This window comes from Aegilops tauschii, chromosome 7, assembly GCF_002575655.3.
Source record: "Aegilops tauschii subsp. strangulata cultivar AL8/78 chromosome 7, Aet v6.0, whole genome shotgun sequence".
Classification (NCBI taxonomy): domain Eukaryota; kingdom Viridiplantae; phylum Streptophyta; class Magnoliopsida; order Poales; family Poaceae; genus Aegilops; species Aegilops tauschii.
Window position 1 is genome coordinate 110,071,438 of NC_053041.3, and position 20,384 is coordinate 110,091,821.

At 49.8% G+C, this 20,384-nt stretch overlaps 1 long non-coding RNA gene and 2 pseudogenes across 2 annotated transcripts; all 3 read right to left on the reverse strand.

Annotated features, from left to right (window-relative positions):
• LOC109744658 (glutamate receptor 2.7-like) overlaps positions 1 to 7,556 on the reverse strand; it is a 29,662-nt pseudogene extending 22,106 nt beyond the window's left edge.
• Positions 7,557 to 10,631: 3,075 nt separating this feature from the next.
• Positions 10,632 to 18,721, reverse strand: LOC109744668 (glutamate receptor 2.8-like; annotated as a pseudogene).
• On the reverse strand, positions 13,718 to 15,900 carry LOC109744669 (uncharacterized). 2 transcript variants are annotated; one of them, XR_012190040.1, is made up of 4 exons: positions 15,658 to 15,900; positions 15,474 to 15,566; positions 14,873 to 14,944; positions 13,718 to 14,420 (listed from the first exon to the last, which is right to left on the reverse strand). It is a non-coding gene; the product is annotated as an uncharacterized lncRNA (long non-coding RNA). The 2 variants fall into 2 exon arrangements; XR_002228361.3 differs by lacking the exon at positions 13,718 to 14,420 and having other exon boundaries at positions 14,604 to 14,944.
• Positions 18,722 to 20,384: the final 1,663 nt, after the last annotated feature.

Below are 20,384 nucleotides of genomic sequence, written 5' to 3' on the forward strand. Positions count from 1 at the left end.
CCTCGTCCTTCGCCAATCTCCGCTTATTCCGCAGCTCCTGTTTTGAGTTACAAATATGAGCAACCGCACCGGTATCAAATACCCAGGAGCTACTACGAGTACTGGTAAGGTACACATCAATTACATGTATATCACATATACCTTTGGTGTTGCCAGCCTTCTTGTCCGCTAAGTATTTGGGGCAGTTCCGCTTCCAGTGACCACTTCCCTTGCAATAAAAGCACCCAGTCTCAGGCTTGGGTCCATTCTTTGACTTCTTCCCGGCAACTGGCTTACCGGGCGCGGCAACTCCCTTGCCGTCCTTCTTGAAGTTCTTCTTACCCTTGCCTTTCTTGAACTTAGTGGTTTTATTCACCATCAACACTTGATGTTCCTTTTTGATCTCCACCTCCACTGATTTCAACATTGAATATACCTCAGGAATGGTCTTTTCCATCCCCTACATATTGAAGTTCATCACAAAGCTCTTGTAGCTCGGTGGAAGCGACTGAAGGATTCTGTCAATGACCGCGTCATCCGGGAGATTAACTCCCAGCTGAGACAAGCGGTTGTGCAACCCAGACATTTTGAGTATGTGCTCACTGACAGAACTGTTTTCCTCCATCTTACAATTGAAGAACTTGTCGGAGACTTCATATCTCTCGACCCGGGCATGAGCTTGGAAAACCATTTTCAGCTCTTCGAACATCTCATATGCTCTGTGTTTCTCGAAACGCTTTTGGAGCCCCGGTTCTAAGCTGTAAAGCATGCCGCACTGGACGAGGGAGTAATCATCAGCATGTGATTGCCAAGCGTTCATAACGTCTTGGTTCTCTGGGATGGGTGCTTCACCTAGCGGTGCTTCTAGGACATAATCTTTCTTGGCAGCTATGAGGATGATCCTCAGGTTCCGGACCCAGTCCGTATAGTTGCTGCCATCATCTTTCAGCTTGGTTTTCTCTAGGAACGCGTTGAAGTTGAGGGCAATGTGGGCCATTTGATCTACAAGACATATTGTAAAGATTTTAGACTAAGTTCATGATAATTAAGTTCATCTAATCAAATTATTCAATGAACTCCCACTCGGATAGACATCCCTCCAGTCATCTAAGTGAAACATAATCTGAGTTAACTAGGCCGTGTCCGATCATCACGTGAGACGGACTAGTCAAGATCGGTGAACATCTTCATGTTGATCGTATCTTCTATACGACTCATGCTCGACCTTTCGGTCTTCCGTGTTCCGAGGCCATGTCTGTACATGCTAGGCTCGTCAAGTCAACCTAAGTGTATTGCGTGTGTTCCGAGGCCATGTCTGTACATGCTAGGCTTGTCAACACCCGTTGTATGCGAACGTTAGAATCTATCACACCCGATCATCATGTGGTGCTTCGAAACAACGAACCTTCACAACGGTGCACAGTTAGGGGGGACACTTTCTTGAAATTATTATAAGGGATCATCTTACTTACTACCGTCGTTCTAAGCAAATAAGATGTAAAACATGATAAACATCACATGCAATCAAATAGTGACATGATATGGCCAATATCATTTTGCTCCTTTGGTCTCCATCTTCGGGGCGCCATGATCATCTTCGTCACCGGCATGACACCATGATCTCCATCATCATGATCTCCATCATCGTGTCTTCATGAAGTTGTCACGCCAACGATTACTTCTACTTCTATGGCTAACGTGTTTAGCAATAAAGTAAAGTAATTTACATGGCGTTATTCAATGACACGCAGGTCATACAAAAAATAAAGACAACTCCTATGGCTCCTGCCGGTTGTCATACTCATCGACATGCAAGTCGTGATTCCTATTACAAGAACATGATCAATCTCATACATCACATATATCTCATTCATCACATCCTTTTGGCCATATCACATCACAAGGCACATGCTGCAAAAACAAGTTAGACGTCCTCTAATTGTTGTTGCAAGTTTTTACGTGGCTTCTATAGGTTTCTAGCAAGAACGTTTCTTACCACAACGTGATATGCCAATTTCTATTTACCCTTCATAAGGACCCTTTTCATCGAATCCGTTCCGACTAAAGTGGGAGAGACAGACACCCGCTAGCCACCTTATGCAACTAGTGCATGTCAGTCGGTGGAACCTGTCTCATGTAAGCGTACGTGTAAGGTCGGTCCGGGCCGCTTCATCCCACAATACCGCCGAAACAAGATAAGACTAGTAGTGGCAAGAAAAATTGACAACATCTACACCCACAACTGCTTTGTGTTCTACTCGTGCATAGTAACTACGCATAGGCCTGGCTCTGATGCCACTGTTGGGGATCGTTGCAGAATTTTAAAATTTTCTACGCATCACCAAGATCCATCTATGGAATTTACTAGCAACGAGAAGGAAGGAGTGCATCTACATACCCTTGTAGATCGCGAGCGGAAGCGTTCAAGTGAACGGGGTTGATGGAGTCGTACTCGTCGTGATCCAAATCACCGATGACCGAGCGCCGAACGGACGGCACCTCCGCGTTCAACACACGTACGGAGCAGCGACGTCTCCTCCTTCTTGATCCAGCAAGGGGGAAGGAGAGGTTGATGGAGATCCAGCAGCATGACGGCGTGGTGGTGGATGTAGCGGGGATCCCGGCAGGGCTTCGCCAAGCACAAGCGGGAGGGAGAGGTGTCACGGGAGGGGAAGGGAGGCGCCAGGGGATAGGGTAGGGTTGCCCTCCCTTCCCCCCACTATATATAGGGGTCCTGGGGGGGCGCCGGCCCCCTGGAGATCCCATCTGAGGGGGGGCGGCGGCCAAGGGGGGTGGCTTCCCCCCAAGCCAAGTGGGGCGCCCCCCACCCCTAGGGTTTCCAACCCTAGGCGCAGGGGGAGGCCCAAGGGGGGCGACCCAGCCCACTAGGGGCTGGTTCCCCTCCCACTTCAGCCCATGGGGCCCTCCGGGATAGGTGGCCCCACCCGGTGGACCCCGGGGACCCTTCGGTGGTCCCGGTACAATACCGGTAACCCCCTAAACTTTCCCGGTGGCCGAAACTGGACTTCCTATATATAATTCTTCACCTCCGGACCATTTCGGAACTCCTCGTGACGTCCGGGATCTCATCCGGGACTCCGAACAACTTTTGGGTTTCCGCATACTAATATCTCTACAACCCTAGCGTCACCGAACCTTAAGTGTGTAGACCCTACGGGTTCGGGAGACATGCAGACATGACCGAGACGACTCTCCCGTCAATAACCAACAGCGGGATCTGGATACCCATGTTGGCTCCCACATGTTCCACGATGATCTCATCGGATGAACCACGATGTCGAGGATTCAATCAATCCCGTATACAATTCCCTTTGTCAATCGGTACGTTACTTGCCCGAGATTCGATCGTCGGTATCCCAATACCTTGTTCAATCTCGTTATTGGCAAGTCACTTTACTCGTACCGTAATGCATGATCCCATGGCTAACTCCTTAGTCACATTGAGCTCATTATGATGATGCATTACCGAGTGGGCCCAGAGATACCTCTCCGTCATACAGAGTGACAAATCCCAGTCTCGATCCGTGTCAACCCAACAGACACTTTCAGAGATACCTGTAGTGTACCTTTATAGTCACCCAGTTACGTTGTGACGTTTGGTACACCCAAAGCACTCCTACGGCATCCGGGAGTTACACGATCTCATGGTCTAAGGAAATGATACTTGACATTGGAAAAGCTCTAGCAAACGAACTACACGATCTTTGTGCTATGCTTAGGATTGGGTCTTGTCCATCACATCATTCTCCTAATGATGTGATCCCGTTATCAATGACATCCAATGTCCATAGTCAGGAAACCATGACTATCTAACCATGACTATCTGTTGATCAACGAGCCAGTCAACTAGAGGCTTACTAGGGACACGTTGTGGTCTATGTATTCACACATGTATTACGATTTCCGGATAACACAATTATAGCATGAACAATAGACAATTATCATGAACAAGGAAATATAATAATAACCATTTTATTATTGCCTCTAGGGCATATTTCCAACAGGAGGAACACTTTGTGTGCTACCAAACATCACAACCTAACTGGGTGATTATAAAGGTGCTCTACAGGTGTCTCCGAAGGTACTTGTTGGGTTGGCATATTTCGAGATTAGGATTTGTCACTCCGATTGTCGGAGAGGTATCTCTGGGCCCACTCAGTAATGCACATCACTATAAGCCTTGAAAGCATTGTAACTAATGAGTTAGTTGCGGGATGATGTATTACGGAACGAGTAAAGAGACTTGCTGGTAACGAGATTGAACTAGGTATTGAGATACCGACGATCGAATCTCGGGCAAGTAACATACCGATGACAAAGGGAACAACGTATGTTGTTATGCGGTTTGACCGATAAAGATCTTCGTAGAATATGTGGGAGCCAATATGAGCATCCAGGTTCCGCTATTGGTTATTGACCGGAGACGTGTCTCGGTCATGTCTACATAGTTCTCGAACCCATAGGGTCCGCACGCTTAACGTTTCGATGACAGTTATATTATGAGTTTATATGTTTTGATGTACCGAATGTTGTTCGGAGTCCCTGATGTGATCACGGACATGACGAGGAGTCTCAAAATGGTCGAGACATGAAGATTGATATATTGGAAGCCTATATTTGGATATCGGAAGTGTTCCGGGTGAAATCGGGATTTTATCGGAGTACCGGGGGTTACCGGAACCCCCCCGGGGGCTTAATGGGCCTACATGGGCCTTAGTGGAAATAGAGGGCAGCAAGGGGAGTGTGGGGCGCGCCCCCCCAAGGCCCAAACCGAATTGGTTTAGGGCAAGGGGGGGTGGCCCCCTTTTCCTTCTCCTCCTCTCCCTTTCCTTCCCCCTCTCCTACTCCTACTAGGAATAGGAGGAGTCCTACTCTACTCCTAGTGGGAGTAGGACTCCCCCTTGGCGCGCCTCTCCCTGGCCGGCCGCCTCCTCCCCTTGCTCCTTTATATACGAGGGTAGGGGGGCACCCAATAGACATAACAATTGATCTGTTGATCTTTTAGCCGTGTGCGGTGCCCCCCTCCACCATAGTCCACCTTGATAATACTGTAGCGGTGCTTAGGCGAAGCCCTGCGTCGGTAGAACATCATCATCATCACCACGCCGTCGTGCTGACGAAACTCTCCCTCAACACTCGGCTGGATCGGAGTTTGAGGGACGTCATCGGGCTGAACGTGTGCTGAACTCGGAGGTGCCGTGCGTTCGGTACTTGATCGGTCGGATCGTGAAGACGTACGACTACATCAACCGCGTTGTGCTAACGCTTCCGCTTTCAGTCTACGAGGGTACGTGGACACACTCTCCCCTCACGTTGCTATGCATCACCATGATCTTGCATGTGTGTAGGATTTTTTTTGAAATTACTACGTTCCCCAACCATTTTTTAGCGCCGGCACTCAAACATCGGCCTAGTCGCGCCCCCAGGAGCCCAAATTTTGCCGGTTAGGGCTGAAACTGGCGCCGGCGGACCCAGGCCGAACCCGGCATGCTGGGGGGCGCCCGGGGGCGCCGGGCAATCGCTTTTTGATGCGAAAGAATGGCGGGCCCGCCGAGTCAGCGACCGTCGCGCCTCGTCGTCCTCATCGCTCGGTTTCTCGCCGGGAATCAATGCCAACGCTGCCGCCGGTCAGCCTTCTATTGATCCCTCACGGGCGGCGTGGTTAGGCGACACGCCCCCTCCCGCCACGCGTACACACGACGCCGCCCCCCCCCCCCCGGCCGCTATATAAGCCGACCCTGCCTCGCCGGTGAAGGCACCCCGCCCGCAGCCCCCCTCTCTCCCCGTGGACGCACAACCGCCGCCGCCGAACTCTCTTTCCCTCTCTCCCCGTGCTCGCACAGACGATGGGCGAAAGGTTCCCGGCGGCGGCCAATGGCTTCGGCCGCCGCTCTCTGCACGTGTGGGAAGCCGATCTCCTCCACGAAGTGAACTACCGGGCGCCTCCCGACATGCGCGCGCCGGGGTGGTGGAGGCTCAGCACCGGGGGCGTCCCCGTCCCACCGCTGCCCGACGTCAAGCAACCCCACTACTTCCAGGCCGAGATCGGCCGTGTGTGGGCGTCTCTGTTGGAGGAGGAGCGAGCCCTCCCGGAGTACGATGCTGGCAACCACGAGGCGTGGGCGGCGTACTTCGAACGCCGGCAGGAGGAGCGGCTGGCCTCCATCAACAGCGCGCCACTGGTGAGGGGGCGCAACAACAGCGACGGCCGCCGCCTGTGGTGGGGCGCCCCGGGCCGCACGCTACACGCTGTCCTCGAGTACCTCGAGGGTGGCAACGATCCGCCGCTGACGTACCCCGCCGCCCCGGTCCGCCGCCGGAGTTGCGGTCCATGGCTGCCGAGGAGGATGCTGGGCGGGTCCTCCTCCTCCTCCCGCTCCTCCTCCCACTCCTCCGGGTCGCCGGTGCTCTTAAGCGTCAAGGCCGAGCCCGTGGAAACGCCGCTCGGCCGGCGCAACCGCGGCATCGTCATCAACGAGGGCGGCGGCGGTTTCTCGGTTCCAGCCTCCCGCCTCGTCAGGCCGAAGATGGAGCCGGGGCCGAGCCCCGTGAAGCGCAAGCACAATGACGAGGCCGCCATGAAGTGGGCGCAGGCGGACTGGGCGCAGACGGAGTTGGAGCGCCAGCGCCGCGCCCTGGAGGAGATCGCCGCTGGGCATCGTGGCCGCGACGAGGGAGGCGTCGTCGTTCTCGACGACAACGACGACGAGGTGCCGCCGGCGGCCAAACCAGTCCGCGAGGGGGACCCCGGGCAGGGGTCCAGCAAGGACAGCCGCGTGAAGGAGGAGAAGAAGGACGACGACGGCAGCGACTTCGGTGTGTTCAGCGAGTTGTTCGGCCTGTAGGCGCGGCCGTTTTTTCTTCTTCTTTTTAGTACACTTATTATTATGTTTCTATATGTAAAAAACTGTGAACCGCCTAAATATCGCCGAATGTATGCCGTGTTTGCCGAAGTTTGCCCAATTATGTTTTTTCTAAATTAAAAAAGAGCGTCTGGAGCCGACCTGGGGCGGCGGCTGGGAAGCCGATCGCCCCATGCCGAAAATATCGCCGGTTCACCGCCAAGCAGCGCTTTTTTCTAGCCCCTGGGATGAACGACTGGAGATGCTCTAAGCCGTGTGGACGGATGTCGCTCCCATCATACGTGTGGACGTTATCGGCGTGCTAGGCTTAACACGACACTGAGTACAAACTTAAAAAAAAACAAAAGACCAGAGCAAGCTCGATGACAAAATTTACCACAAAATCATTCCAACAGGATCGAGCTTACCAGCGTATGCCGCGGTGACGATGTCTCCGCGCGAATCCCTGACGCGCAGCTCCACCCGCGTGGCGTAGCTCGGGTGCTTGAGGTAGAAGTCTTCAAGGGCCATGGAAATGCAGGTGACGCTCCTCCTCCCGTCGTCGCTGGTGAGGTCCAGCACCACGCTGACTCGCACCGGCACCGCCGCAGCCATGGCGACACTGCTCCGGAGCATGAGCATGGAGAGAATGCCTGCAGACGCAGCGACGGCGAGCAAGCGCCTCGCTGACCACTCCATACAGCCGAATCTTCAGTTCGGCACGTGTATCTGGTATAACTTGCTTGGTTGTTGTACCTGATACATAACACATATATATATACGGCACAGCGAGGAACGGCGTGAAGCAGCGAGGACCTGTGAAATTTCGGCGAGTATCTTCCACGCCAGCGAGGACCGGCGAAATTTCGACGAGCATCTTCCACCGCCCTCTGGTTATGTAATACAGTATATGCATATACAAGTCAACCTCTCTCCGGAATATATACGATGCGATTCTACCCTACTATATATATCTTGAGTTGGAGGGATCTCATGAATTTGTACATCTCTTGGTCAAGTCTCACCAGGAACCAAATTTCAGGTTTGGCCCTTTGGTATCTCATTATTGCGGCGCAATCTTTGAGTGGAGGGGTGATGTTTCCATCTATAGCAGACTTATGTGTTGACTTCGTCGATCTTGAGATTTTACATCAACAAATAACTATAACTACATATTCTAGATTAGACAAGGACTAATCAGCAACCCATGGGGCATATACATAATCTGACTGTTTTATGATTATTATCAAATTAGTTTTATATATTATACCTTTCTTACCAGTTCCCTACTATCTCGCTCCCATGTCGCTCCCCCCGTGGGCGACCCGGGAGAGCCCTCCCCGCCGCCGGCCAGCAAGCCCTCCTCCCGCTCTTCCTCCCCTCGCCGCCGCCAGCGGCGCCGCCAGGGCAAAGCTCTCGCGACATGGGCGGCGGCAGGGCGGTCTCCCTCCCTGGCAGATGCGGGGTAGTGCGGGGCTGCTCGCATGTCAACGACGCGGGGCGGTGGTCCGATCCCGGCTTCAGCGCTTCCCCTCCAGCGTTGTGGTGGCCCAGCCGACGCGGCCTTCCTCCCGTTGCCCTGCAGCTCGCCTGTGCTTTGGCTGGGGCATGGTGGCGGCGGATCTGGGGTCTTATGCCCAGATCTGGTGGGTGGGGGGGGGGGGGTTGGTGGCATCAGCGGTTCGTCCGGCGGCCCTGGAGGGTGGTCGTGGCACGTCATGCTGTGGTGGCGTGGAAGGCTGGAGCAGGCACTCCCATCGGTGGTGACGCCGTCTGGCTGGGTCTGTCCCTAGCTTGGGGTCGGCGGGCTCCATGGTGGGGTGGCGGCCCCGAAAAACCGTGCGACAAGGTGGCATGGTGGTACGAGTTCTGGCCGGCATGCAGTGGTTGCCAGCCGGCATTAAGGTGGTGGATTCACTTTCTCTGACGGCGTGGGCGGCAGCGTAGCGGCATACGACTTCCCCTCTCCATGGTGATGGCCAAAGGTGACGATTTTGGCACTTTGCCCTCCCTTCCCAGTTTCTGCGCTCCGAAGACGTTACTGACAAGGCCGAGGAGAAATCCGTGCGCTACTATTGCTGCGGGCAACGGCGACGCCCGTGGGCTCCTTCTTCCTGGAGGCGTTGCCATGGCCTTGTCCATCCCCTGCTCTGCACCGAGGGAAACCCTAGGCTCGGCTTGCCTGGCCAGGCAGCGGCGGCATCACCACGTTGTTCCCTTCTTGATGGTGTTGCCTAGGTGATCGGGGTGTCTTCCGGAGGAGTAACTCGTGTGGGTGTCTCGTTCGCCTCGGCGGTGAGGCTTGGGGTGCCGGGTTGTCATGTGCTAGTTCTTGCTATGGGCACGAGCATCCGGGGCGCTATGTACTCCATCATCGACGCCTCATCTGCGACATCTTCATCGAGCTAGGCTAGCTCGTGTTGTCCACTTGCCGATCTCCTAGGTGCCATGAGTGGAGTGCGTTGATCTAGTTTGCTTTGGCGGTTTTGTCGAGTTCTGAGGTGTTCTGTTCGGTTGGGACACGACCTGTGTGCTCTGTGCCCGTCCTGTTTGCCATTGTTTGGCTTGAGTTTGGGGAGTTGTGTGTCGGTGCTGAAGATACCCTTGAGATGCAATTGACTTACTCTCTCCGTCTCACTACAACTATGCCTGTCTGTTAGAGAAGCCGTTTCACTTCTTTTGCGGGGCGAATGACTCAATGAAAGTACATATATCTTGTTTTGAGAAAAAAACAACTTGACAAGTAAGCTGAGCTAAGATAGCTTGAAACTGTTTAACAATATACGAACTGTTAACGTCACATCACGGACTCATGGTAATGCATTGGTGCTAGTATCTCAAGGTACAGACATCCGGCCAAGTGGAGCATGTTCGGATTCATTCCGCTCCCCAGCTCTTCTCCCGGAGCGGTCGGAGCGGTGCCGAACACTACAACTCCACGGAGCATGAAGCGCGGAGCGGAGCAGACCGTAGTTCAATCCAGCAGAGTTGCTGAAACCGAGCTCCGCGTGCCACTCTGAGCTTCTCGCGCAAAACTTACCCGTTCATTTGATCCAATTTTCTCGCCCGCATGCAGCAATCCAAGAGCAGGGAGCGGGGTCAATGATTTGAAGGAGTGGAGGAGATCCGAACACACTCTAAAGAACCAAACCTAGCGTTCTTCTGTCAGGCTGTTACACGCGCATACTTCTTTAACTTTGGCTATTATAGATAGACTCTATTAAAGAAAAACAATTATCATTGGTTAACTGAAAGCAGTACCGCTAAATTTTTCTCTCAACAAATTTGGTACTGATATGTTCATCTGAAAGTTGAGATTTTGCTTACCATGACCTTGGAGATTATGGTTTTGTCCGAACCAGTACATCGTTGGTTCGAGAAGACAACATAAATAATGTCAATCTGAACAGATAAATGTGCACATAACTCACTGATTGTATATATCTGCTATGCAAAAGAGATGGGAAAGACCGACTGTTTTTATATCCAATTCAAGGTGTGGAATGCAGGGTCGCTTGAATGGCAACAGAAGCATCCCTGCTCGGTAGAAAATCATCTGAGACAGTGGCCATGTCAAGCTACAGAGCCACCCTGCATGGCATTCTGCTTGCATTTGGCCAGACTCATTCTTAGCATTCTCCTGGTAGGCTGAAGCACACATGTAAAATCATACACTAGATATGTAATACTGCCTCCGTTCAGATTATAGGCGATGTTCTCGAAAGCATGAACTTCTCCAACTCCAAACATTCAGGTTTGTAAAACGCAAATAATACCATTAGATTGTTATTATTTACAAATGTTGGGGGCTATACCTGCAGTCTAAATCACCATCTATTTACAAATAGAATTAGAGAACTTCTAGTACATAGGTAGTACTTCAAAAACAACATAAGTAGTATCAGTCTAAAGAGAATGTGCTCACTGGACACCTAACTCTTCTTTCCAAAGGGCAGGAAAGAGAGATTATTTTAGTACTTCTATCTAGTCCAAGGTTTGGAATGCCGCATCGCTTCAATGACGAAAGAAGTACCTATGAGCATCTGGCGCTTCCCTTCACCTTAGACATTGTGCATCTCAATCTGAATGTGTCCTGCAGGGACAGAGTCACCATGCATGCCATTCTGCTGCACTGTGTCAGGCTCCACGTCCCCAACATTCTCGCCGCTTAATTGGACACCCCCGGAATTTTCAATGCCAGCTACATGGAAGGGTTGTAGACCAGGGCTGGGGTTGTCACCTATGCCATTCTGCAACAGACGGGACTCATCGTCGGTGACACTGTCACTTTTCACATCAGCCTTTCTCAACTCAGTGCATTTGGCATAAATCAACCTCATAATGCTTATCGGCAACATGAGAGTTGAAATGGATCCAATGATGACGAAGAGACCAGAGAAACATTGGACAGTGAGAGGCTTGGATTCCGTGTTAGGGACCTTACTAGCATCCATCAAACTAGAGAAACTTTCGAAAGTGAGAGGCACGGAGTCTGTGCCAAACCAGTTCCTTTTGATCCGTGAGCCCTCACCCCCTGATTCTAGGTCTAGGATGGCAATTGAAATATTATGCACTAGCGAAGAACCTAGAGGAAACGCCTGAAGATAAGAAAACGATGTCAGCAACTTAATTCTGTATCTAGATTGCAGCATAGCGCTGCAAAATAAGCAATACGAAGGCATTAAGGTCGAGTAGCTTACAAAACCAAATCCAGGAGTCTCGTATACGGATCCAAGCATCATAAAATCATTTTCATACCGACCATCAGAGAGGAAAGAAGTTAAATAGGGGATCTCATCAACAATAGCCGACACCCCTCCATTCTTGGATCCCTTCCTCAAAGCATCAGCATATTGTTCTTTCGTCCTGTAGCTCCTTAATCTGTTTTCACTGAAGGATTGATTCAGCAAGAGGGACCGCACAAATGAACCATCTTGGTATCCTACAAAGTCACCGCTCCCAAAATACAGGAACGGACGGAGGCTCTTTGTAGTCAGAATGGATGACAGGCTTGCTGCGTAGCTCTGGACAAGAACCAACACTGCAAAGCACCATATCACCACAACAATTTTTGACAAGGGGCTTCTAATAGTATGACCTATGCATGAAATAGCCAAGACATTGTAATCTTATAACTGTGCTAATATATTAAAATACAACTGTTACGGTGATTGGCGATTTTAGGAGCCGTTCATCCACCCTTATCCGATGGTGGGAAAATAGGAGTTACGAGGAGTTACGAAATTACGGGAAATTACATATAATGGTGGGACCGTTACAAAATTTAGGTGGGACCAGTTAATTTATGAAAGGGTAAATCCGTCACTAGGGCAGTTTTTTTTTGAGTGGATCATTAGGGCAGCTGTGTCGTGGGATAGAAAATAAGATGGACGTCGAATCTGATGTTTAAGGCCCGCACGGGATTAGCTCCTTCCGTTCGCTAATTGACTCCGTTCGGTGGAATAATAGAACGTGGGCCTGCTGGGCAGTTTACATGCAGTTTGCTTCCTGGCAACTACCCCCACAAATCACGCCAGGTTTAGCCCTCGTTGATAAGTCTTTTGTGCTTCGTCCATATTCTTTGGTTTCTATTCCAAAACTAAAGAAAGCATGCACCGGAAGCATGATGGTACTGAATCATTTCCTCTCATCTAATTCAACGTGTGTCCGAAGCATTTTATATGGACCAGCGAAGCACTTGTATTGTGAGGATTGGAGCATCTACAGCCGGGCGCCCCAAACCCACCTCATATGCCCGGCGGACGCCAGTGGATCCGCAGGCGAGGTAGGGACGCGCGGGTGTGAGACACAAGACGTATTCAGGTTGGTGGCCCTCCGGTGGAGGTAACCCTAGTCTTGCCGAAATGGTATGATATGCACAAGGAGCTAGCTGTTTGGTGGAAGAGGAAGGAGCTAGCTGTCCATTCTTGCCTATTGTGTCGTCGTCTAAGAGAGAGGCAGGAACGAGCGTCCACGAGCATGTCGATGCGAGGAGCCCCCTGGGGTCTTTTATCGACAGACGCCCTGGCGCAGCCGGCCCGGGCAGGCAGGCACCCTGTCCGGCTCGCAGTCTTGGGGCTACCCGGGGGTTATCCTCGGCAGTATGTGTGTGCCCTACGACCCAGAGTGATTCTTAGATGTGTTTGTTAGCCCGGGCGATCCAGAGTGACTAGTAGTGGCATTGGTGGTCTGGACGACATAAAGGGGCACGAGGTGGTATTGGTGGCCCGACCCATAGTGGTACTTGTGGGCACACAACTGGCACTAATGGGTAGTTCGATCCCACTACTAGATATGGGTCGTTTAAACCCAGAACTATAAGTATGGGTCGTCCGGGTATACAATCACCACTATGGGTCGTCCGAACTTAAAACTTCAAGTATGGGTCGTCTAGGTCCACCAGCACCACTATGGGCTGGTCCCACAACTAGAACTATTGGTCATCTGATCCCACTTCTAGCATTATGGGTCATCGAACCCAGAACTACTAGTATGGGTTGTCTGGACTGACAACTAGCATTACCGGTCATCCGGACCCACAACTACCTTAACAACTAAGATCAGTACGTGTGGGCCTAAATGATTAACATCGATACTAGTGAGCCCAAACGAGTAAGACCGGTACTTGTGGGTCTAGCCGACTAATATCGATACTTGTGGCTCTGAATGACTAAGAGCGGTACCGCCGCCCGAACGACTAAGATCAGTGCGCGTGGACCCGAACAACTGAAATTAGTTATCCCGAATGTGAAAACGGTGTTGCCTGGACAAACTTGTCCTTTACACTATATTTTGTCCATGAATGCAAGATGGTTGCCTAAGTAGACATGTAGATAGCTCATTACCAAAAACCACCTTATATCAGACTGGCAACAATCTGCACTTCTAGCTTGTGGTCCTCGGTTCGAGACAAGTTGACCACTTTTTTGGAATGTTGTCCTTTCGAATAACACGGATCGAATCTATGACAGAACTGTACTTACCCACCAAACATTATTCTTTGCATAGCGCAATTGTGATCTCATTGTATTATGCACCAACAAAATATATAACGAGGCAATGACAAGAATAGGTGTGCAATCTAGCAGCCCCAACTTTATCAATCTTCAGGAGCCCCGACAATACAACGCCCAACAAGGTCATGCACCCGTCTAAATTTCTGTAAACCACAAGGCGAGCAATACAACCCCCAATACACACACACACCCCCACAAATAAAAAAATGCAACTCGATCGTTACTTTGCCACATTTGAAGAATGCAATCAAGCTACAGGGATGGAAAACCACACGGCCTAGTTCATCAAAACAATGTTGCTCATATAACCGTAGGATTAGGCATTCACTATAGTCAGAAGAAATGATCCAAGAATGCATCTGCAAGAACAAAAAACTGCGGTCTCGCTCAACCGTCTGTGCAGAGATAGCAGCAGGGGAACCCAATATGATCCCAAACACATCCCATTCCGATCAACTCCACCTCATCAACAGTATTTCCTATCTTCATATGCATGACCTCAAAATGCCGCTGTTGAAACAAGTCCCTGCACCGCAACGTCCATCGTGGACGCCCACAATCACTGTTCATAGGAGACCATGTGAGCAAACATTAGTCCTACTTCTTTTGGTCAAAAGTATTAGTAACAATTTCCTCAATAAATGAGGCAGCAACTTTGCTAGAATAAAAAGACAATTGCAACCTTATAAATCCCTGAAGTCCAACTCTATAAGTTCCACTCAGTAAAAATCAATAGGAGTAGATATTTTGAGCGAAAGATAGATATTTTCGTAAAATTAAGGAGCTCAGGTGAGCCACTGTCATTCAGCATGAAACGGATAATACAAGCTTAGGTTTGTCCAGTTCAGAGAAAAAAAACATAAACCATCAGCAAGACGTAACAACATGCAAAGCAGAGCAACAACGATGGCTCTCTGCCGAAACAAAGCAAGCTATCCTTGTAAGGGATCAATTCACTCCAACACCCTTACAAAACAAGCGACTGATTTAAAAGAAGCTCATCGATCGCGGAACTTCCAGCGAAGCTCGAAAGTTTTTCCATCCTTCAATTCCTTGCCCACCCAACATTTTTGTGCAGCCTGCTACCTGCACATCACACAAGTCTTTTCTCTGTAACTTTATCAACTAAACGCCTAGAATCCATAGGGAAGATATTTCTGAAGCAAAGCATCGGTCCTCTTTTTCCAAAAATAACAAATAACTGTTGCTGCCCCATTAGAACCAGAATCTTATCTTTACACCTACAATTTATCACCCAATCACAAAGTCCCTCCAAGCTAACAGAACTGTATTCATCGGAACAAAAAGCACACTGCATAGTCTTCCCAATATTACGTTTGTCCGTAGTTGCCACGGTGAAATTCATCACCCAATCACAAACACCATCCATGCTAACTGAATTGTATCAAAACAAAAAGCACACTCTCCAGTGTTCAAACCATAACCGGCAACTGAACACTTAAACAAGATATGATATCTACTGACTGTTTTCTACTGCAAAAAAGATTATTTCCTGTACGACACTACCTCTATCATTCGGATTATTCTGGTTAAGATACTATTTCTAAATTTTAACCACAAGAACATGTTGATCATAAGTGAAACTTTTACATACCAAAATTTTCTACAAGGTCACTTGACCTGTTGAGCTTTCGGAATCGACAGTTATAGACACCGGACCTTCTCCGTCCTCGGCGTCGGCGGACGACTGTGCAGGATAACGGGGTCAGAGGATGTACATGGAAAAACAGGGCCGTCCTCGGCGGCAGCGGCGGCGGAAGATTAAGCCCCGGGGTTACCTTCCTATGGATTGGGTCGTCGGCGTTGATGGCCGTCAGTGGCTGATCCAGGGAGGAGGCGCTGCCGTGGGGAGCGCCTATTCGACGGGGCGATGCTCGGGGCGCTGGGGCAGCAGAGGAGAGCAGGCGGCTGCGGCTGTGCGAGGGTCGCCGGCGGCGGTGGCACGAGCGACAGGAGGGACGCCGACGGCGCCACGGTCGAGGGCAGGGTTGGCGGCGGCTCCTGTGCGAGGGGATTGAGGTAACGACGAAGGCCGTGCCAGGGATTGACTAGCGATTAGATTGACTTGCTAATTTACAACTCTATCCTTTGCACACACAAAAAAAAAACTTTAAGTCATTTCTCAGATCCGACGGTTAGAAAAATATAGAGGCGGAGTTACACGAAATTACGAGTTGTAACTCGCCAATCACCGTAAAAGAGCTCATATTAAAAATACTTATTATAATACATGAAATATTATCAGAAAGTTTAAGCTTGAAGTGCTGACCATGAGAATATGTCAAAGTGGAGAAAATGAAGTAGAGGGCAGTGCTACACTATCTCAACCTTGATCCTTGGTACTCCTGATTTCTGGGTAGTTCAATCACCCACACGACAAAGCCAGTATAGAAGAAAAAGGCCATGATTGCAAACCAAAGCCTCTGACTTAGTGGCTTTACAAATTCCAACTAATGACTGTATCCGGTTCATCCGCGGCATGCAGAAGCATAGACACACCAGACTGTGTGTATGGCATTGTAAAGTCGGTGGTAGTGACTCGTTCCGCCGTTATAGTCACATCGCCTACTGCTCCATCATAAACCTATTTATCCGCCAGAAAATTAGCAGAGATGAAAAGGTATTTAGGTACAAGAAATTATAGTGTTAACATATGAATACTCGTAAAAAGGATGAGATGCAAGTGGTGTAGGAGTTAGCCTTACCCCCTAAGACACGTTGCCTACTAGCTCATCATAAGTACCGCCGAAGGCAACATATTTATAGCACAGGCGAGGATGTAAATTCGTCATAGCAGCCTCAAAGATATCAATGCTGTAGCCAGTGACATGTTGTTTCTTGGAATTAGGATCGGTAACAGCCACAAAAACTTGAAAACCTGGTTTGTGCGGCACGGCAATCTTCAGCCTCTTACCTCCGCAACCCTTGCTTGATTTTTTTGTACCTAGTTTTCTCATGTATCTTCTACCGGTTTGTGAATTAGGAAAGGTTATACTGTCATTTCCAAGTGTAAAGCCAAACTTTGCATAGCACCCAGGAACTGTTACGGAATCTTCCAGCCAGAAGGCACACGATGTTGGAGAAATGCTGGGGAAGGAGAGAACCGGGACTTGGTTGCGGCGACGGCCCAGGTGTGTGACATGATCTACTTTGGTTAGTGTCGCAGGGCCCCATATGATGGCTTGCACTTGCCCATTCTTAATCAGGTCCTCGGCTGCCAAAATCATAGAGAATTAGCCAAGCAAATAGCATGATATTGGAACAATTAAGCAAGCAAATAGGCCTATTGTTGCATTATTCATTTAAGTATTTACACCATTGTTTTAAATAGCGTTCTATGCCAAATAGCAGCGGTCCTCCAAATCAGCTAGCTATAGCTGGCTATTTCATAACCTTATCGGACAATTGTACATGAATATTATAGCTGATCATTTAGCGGCACACTGCTCAAACCGCTATAATGAGGCTATGGCCGGCTATTTAAAAATTTGATTTACACTTTTCGTTGTAGTTTCACGCTAGAGTAAGGGATTATCAGCATCATCAAAGTGAGGGACTATATTCTAGAGGTATGCCGTGCATCCACATAACAGATCGTTTCTGCTTTTGAACTTCCGTACATACAAAATTAACTTGAAAGAAATTTCTGCCCTGCCGCTCTGTACCCACTAGCCAGCCAGTGGAGTCGCGAGAAAGAGTACCTTATGGGCGAGAGCTAAGGAGGCTTTGCCGTTAGCTGCAGCGACCAGCAGGGATGGAGGCCATATGGCGGTCCGCTGGGTCAATAGAGGTCAGAGCCTCAGAGGGACCGTGGGTGGTGCAGCCGTGGCCCATAGCCAGTGGTGGCAGGGCGGCATGTGGAGGAAGGACTCGGCATCTCGGCGCCGGGCGGGAGTGACGCGTCTGGACATTGAGGGGGTGGCCTGCTGAGGCCACCGCCGGTGCTGGGGTTACGTCGGCTGTGCGACGGAAGCGAGTGGATGTTTGGGCGTGTGCCGTGTGGCACTACTACTAGGTGCATGGGCCCAATTGTCAAAAAAACAGGTGCCTGGCCCTGGAAGGCTGGTGCGCTACGTGGGCCAACATTGCACTGGGCCGACCGGATCGATTTAGGGTTTACGAAACGAACCAAAATCTTCTGCTCAAAGAAAACACCGAACTTTTCTCAACAAAAAAAACCGAACCAAAATATCTCTCGCCAAAAAACAAAAAACCTCGTTTTCCTAGAAAAAATAATACTCCTAAAACATTAATATGAACAAAATCCTTTCATATTTATCCCAGAATATTAAGTGTGTGTATTGAACTGAATGAACTTTTTTTTTGAGTAAAAGGGATTACGAGTTCACTTGAATTGAATGAACTTGTATGTCATCTAGTCATCTTTAAATTTAAGTCCGAATTTGAATCGTATGGAAAGAAAATCTTTGAATTTTTTGCACCCGCAAAAAAAAATTCTTTGAATTTAAGCTCAAGTAACGAGATACATGCAGGGGTGAGATATGTTGAAGCGAAGACGACTAGAGAGAGATATTTAGGTTCGACGTATGTTCTTTTACCAGCATGTGCGGCCGTGGCGAGATCACCGTGCGAGTCTCGTACGAGCAGCTCGATCCGCGCGGCGCCGGAGCCGGCGTGAGCTGCGTGGAAGTCGTCCAACGCCATGGAAATGCAGGCGCGCCTCTACCTCCCCATGCTTGTCAGGTCCAGCACGACGCCGACCCGCACCGGCGCCGCCGACGCCACCGCTGGCGGCGATGCAACGGCAACGGCGCTGCTCCAAAGCGTGAGCAAAGTGACGAGGACGAGCACGAGCACGAGCCTTGCTGCCGGCCACTCCATGCGCGCGCGCGGTGGTATTCTCCCTACTACTGTAATTCGGTGTAGTTTACTGTCCGTGCGTGGATACGGTAGGACTGTACTGCACATGCATGGCAATGGGCCTCGAAACCCGCGTCCCCGTGGGTTTTTACATTATTAGGGGACGGGGATGGGCGTATTTTCATCCCCGCGAGGCTGTTGTTGGGCATATTATACAACTCGACACGTTTCGTGGGTTTGCACCCGTTTCGGTAGTCCCCGAATCCGAAACCCGGCAAACCCGGCAAAATACATTTTTTTACCAAGCACTAATCTGGTGCGGCCCAAACCAAAGCTACCGAGCCTGAGCGACCGAGCCCCCCACCCCCAGCGTCGAAGGCCAAACCAAGAATTCTATTTTAAAACTTATGTAATTGCACATCTTGTTGATCCATGTATGGCTGAAATCTGATCATCTTTGTTGCTGAAATCTGATCATTTTTGTTGCTGAAATGTGGTATCATGCTGCTGAAATACACTCTATATTGCTGTTGAACCATCTATATTGTTTTTTGTTGAAATTTGCTCAAGTTATGCTGCTGAAATGTGCTTGTTTTGCTGCTGAAATGTTATTATTTGTCGTCACTATATTTGTTTAAATATTTTGATTTTTTCGTGAGTTCCCCGAAATCCGATGGGTTTAGGGGACGGGCAGAAAACTAGCCCCACCCACCGTGACGAGGATGGGGACGGGTTTACAATTTTCTCGTAAGGATGGGTTTGGGAAGGCAAAACCCGATGAGTTTTTGTCCCCGTTGCCATCTCCTACATCGTGTATATATAGTTATATACTGTCCGCCGTGTACGTATGTTGATGTGTATGTACCGTGCGGGGACGGACGTGAAACAGTGGCAATGGTGGCCGGCGACGAAATTTCCCGGGCAATCCTCCTCCCACGACGACGCTAGCCAGCGGACAGTGCAAGCAAGTTCTCTAGAAATGCAGCGAAAGTCTCCAAGTCTCTCTGTCTCTTGTCTGTCTGGTGTGTGAAAGAAGAGATATGTGGTAACGAAAAGTTTGAAGATCTGGCAGCCTCGAGAAGTCACTTGGAAGCAAAGGCGAGAAGCGTGGTGCCACAGAAAAGGCGCCCTCAACTGCTTGATGGATCATCTTCGGTCTCTTGGCTCGTCCTCACGATTCGGCGAGTGTGTCCAGGCAGCGGCAGGCACGTGAGTTTCGACGAGGTTTCTGGTGTCAGTGTCAACTGTCAAGTAGAATGTTCGCTAGGGTAACTGAAACATAGACAAGGAGAAAAAATAATGACAGCCGGAAGAATAGACATATATAGATCCTTGCTGCATTAGTAGCAGAACCAAAATCCCAGTGTCTGCGTGGGCTTCAGGGAGGTCGTACGTACGACGTGGCACACGCATGTTCCGATCAGGCGGGAGCGATGGCGAAGGTGGAGGTCGACTAATGGTGACTTGAGGCTAGAGAACAACCGAGGCATCTTCGCAGTTTCATACATGCAGCAAATGAAACACCGACAGTTTTGTGTACATCTTGATGCAGACTTGCTGTGCCTCTTTTGATCCATGTCCAGCAAGGATTTGTCTCCAACCTAGCTGCTAGCTCCAGTGCCGTGTATAATTCTACGGACGACCAGCTGGGCGTAGATTTTTGTTTCTGAAATTGATGGCATGG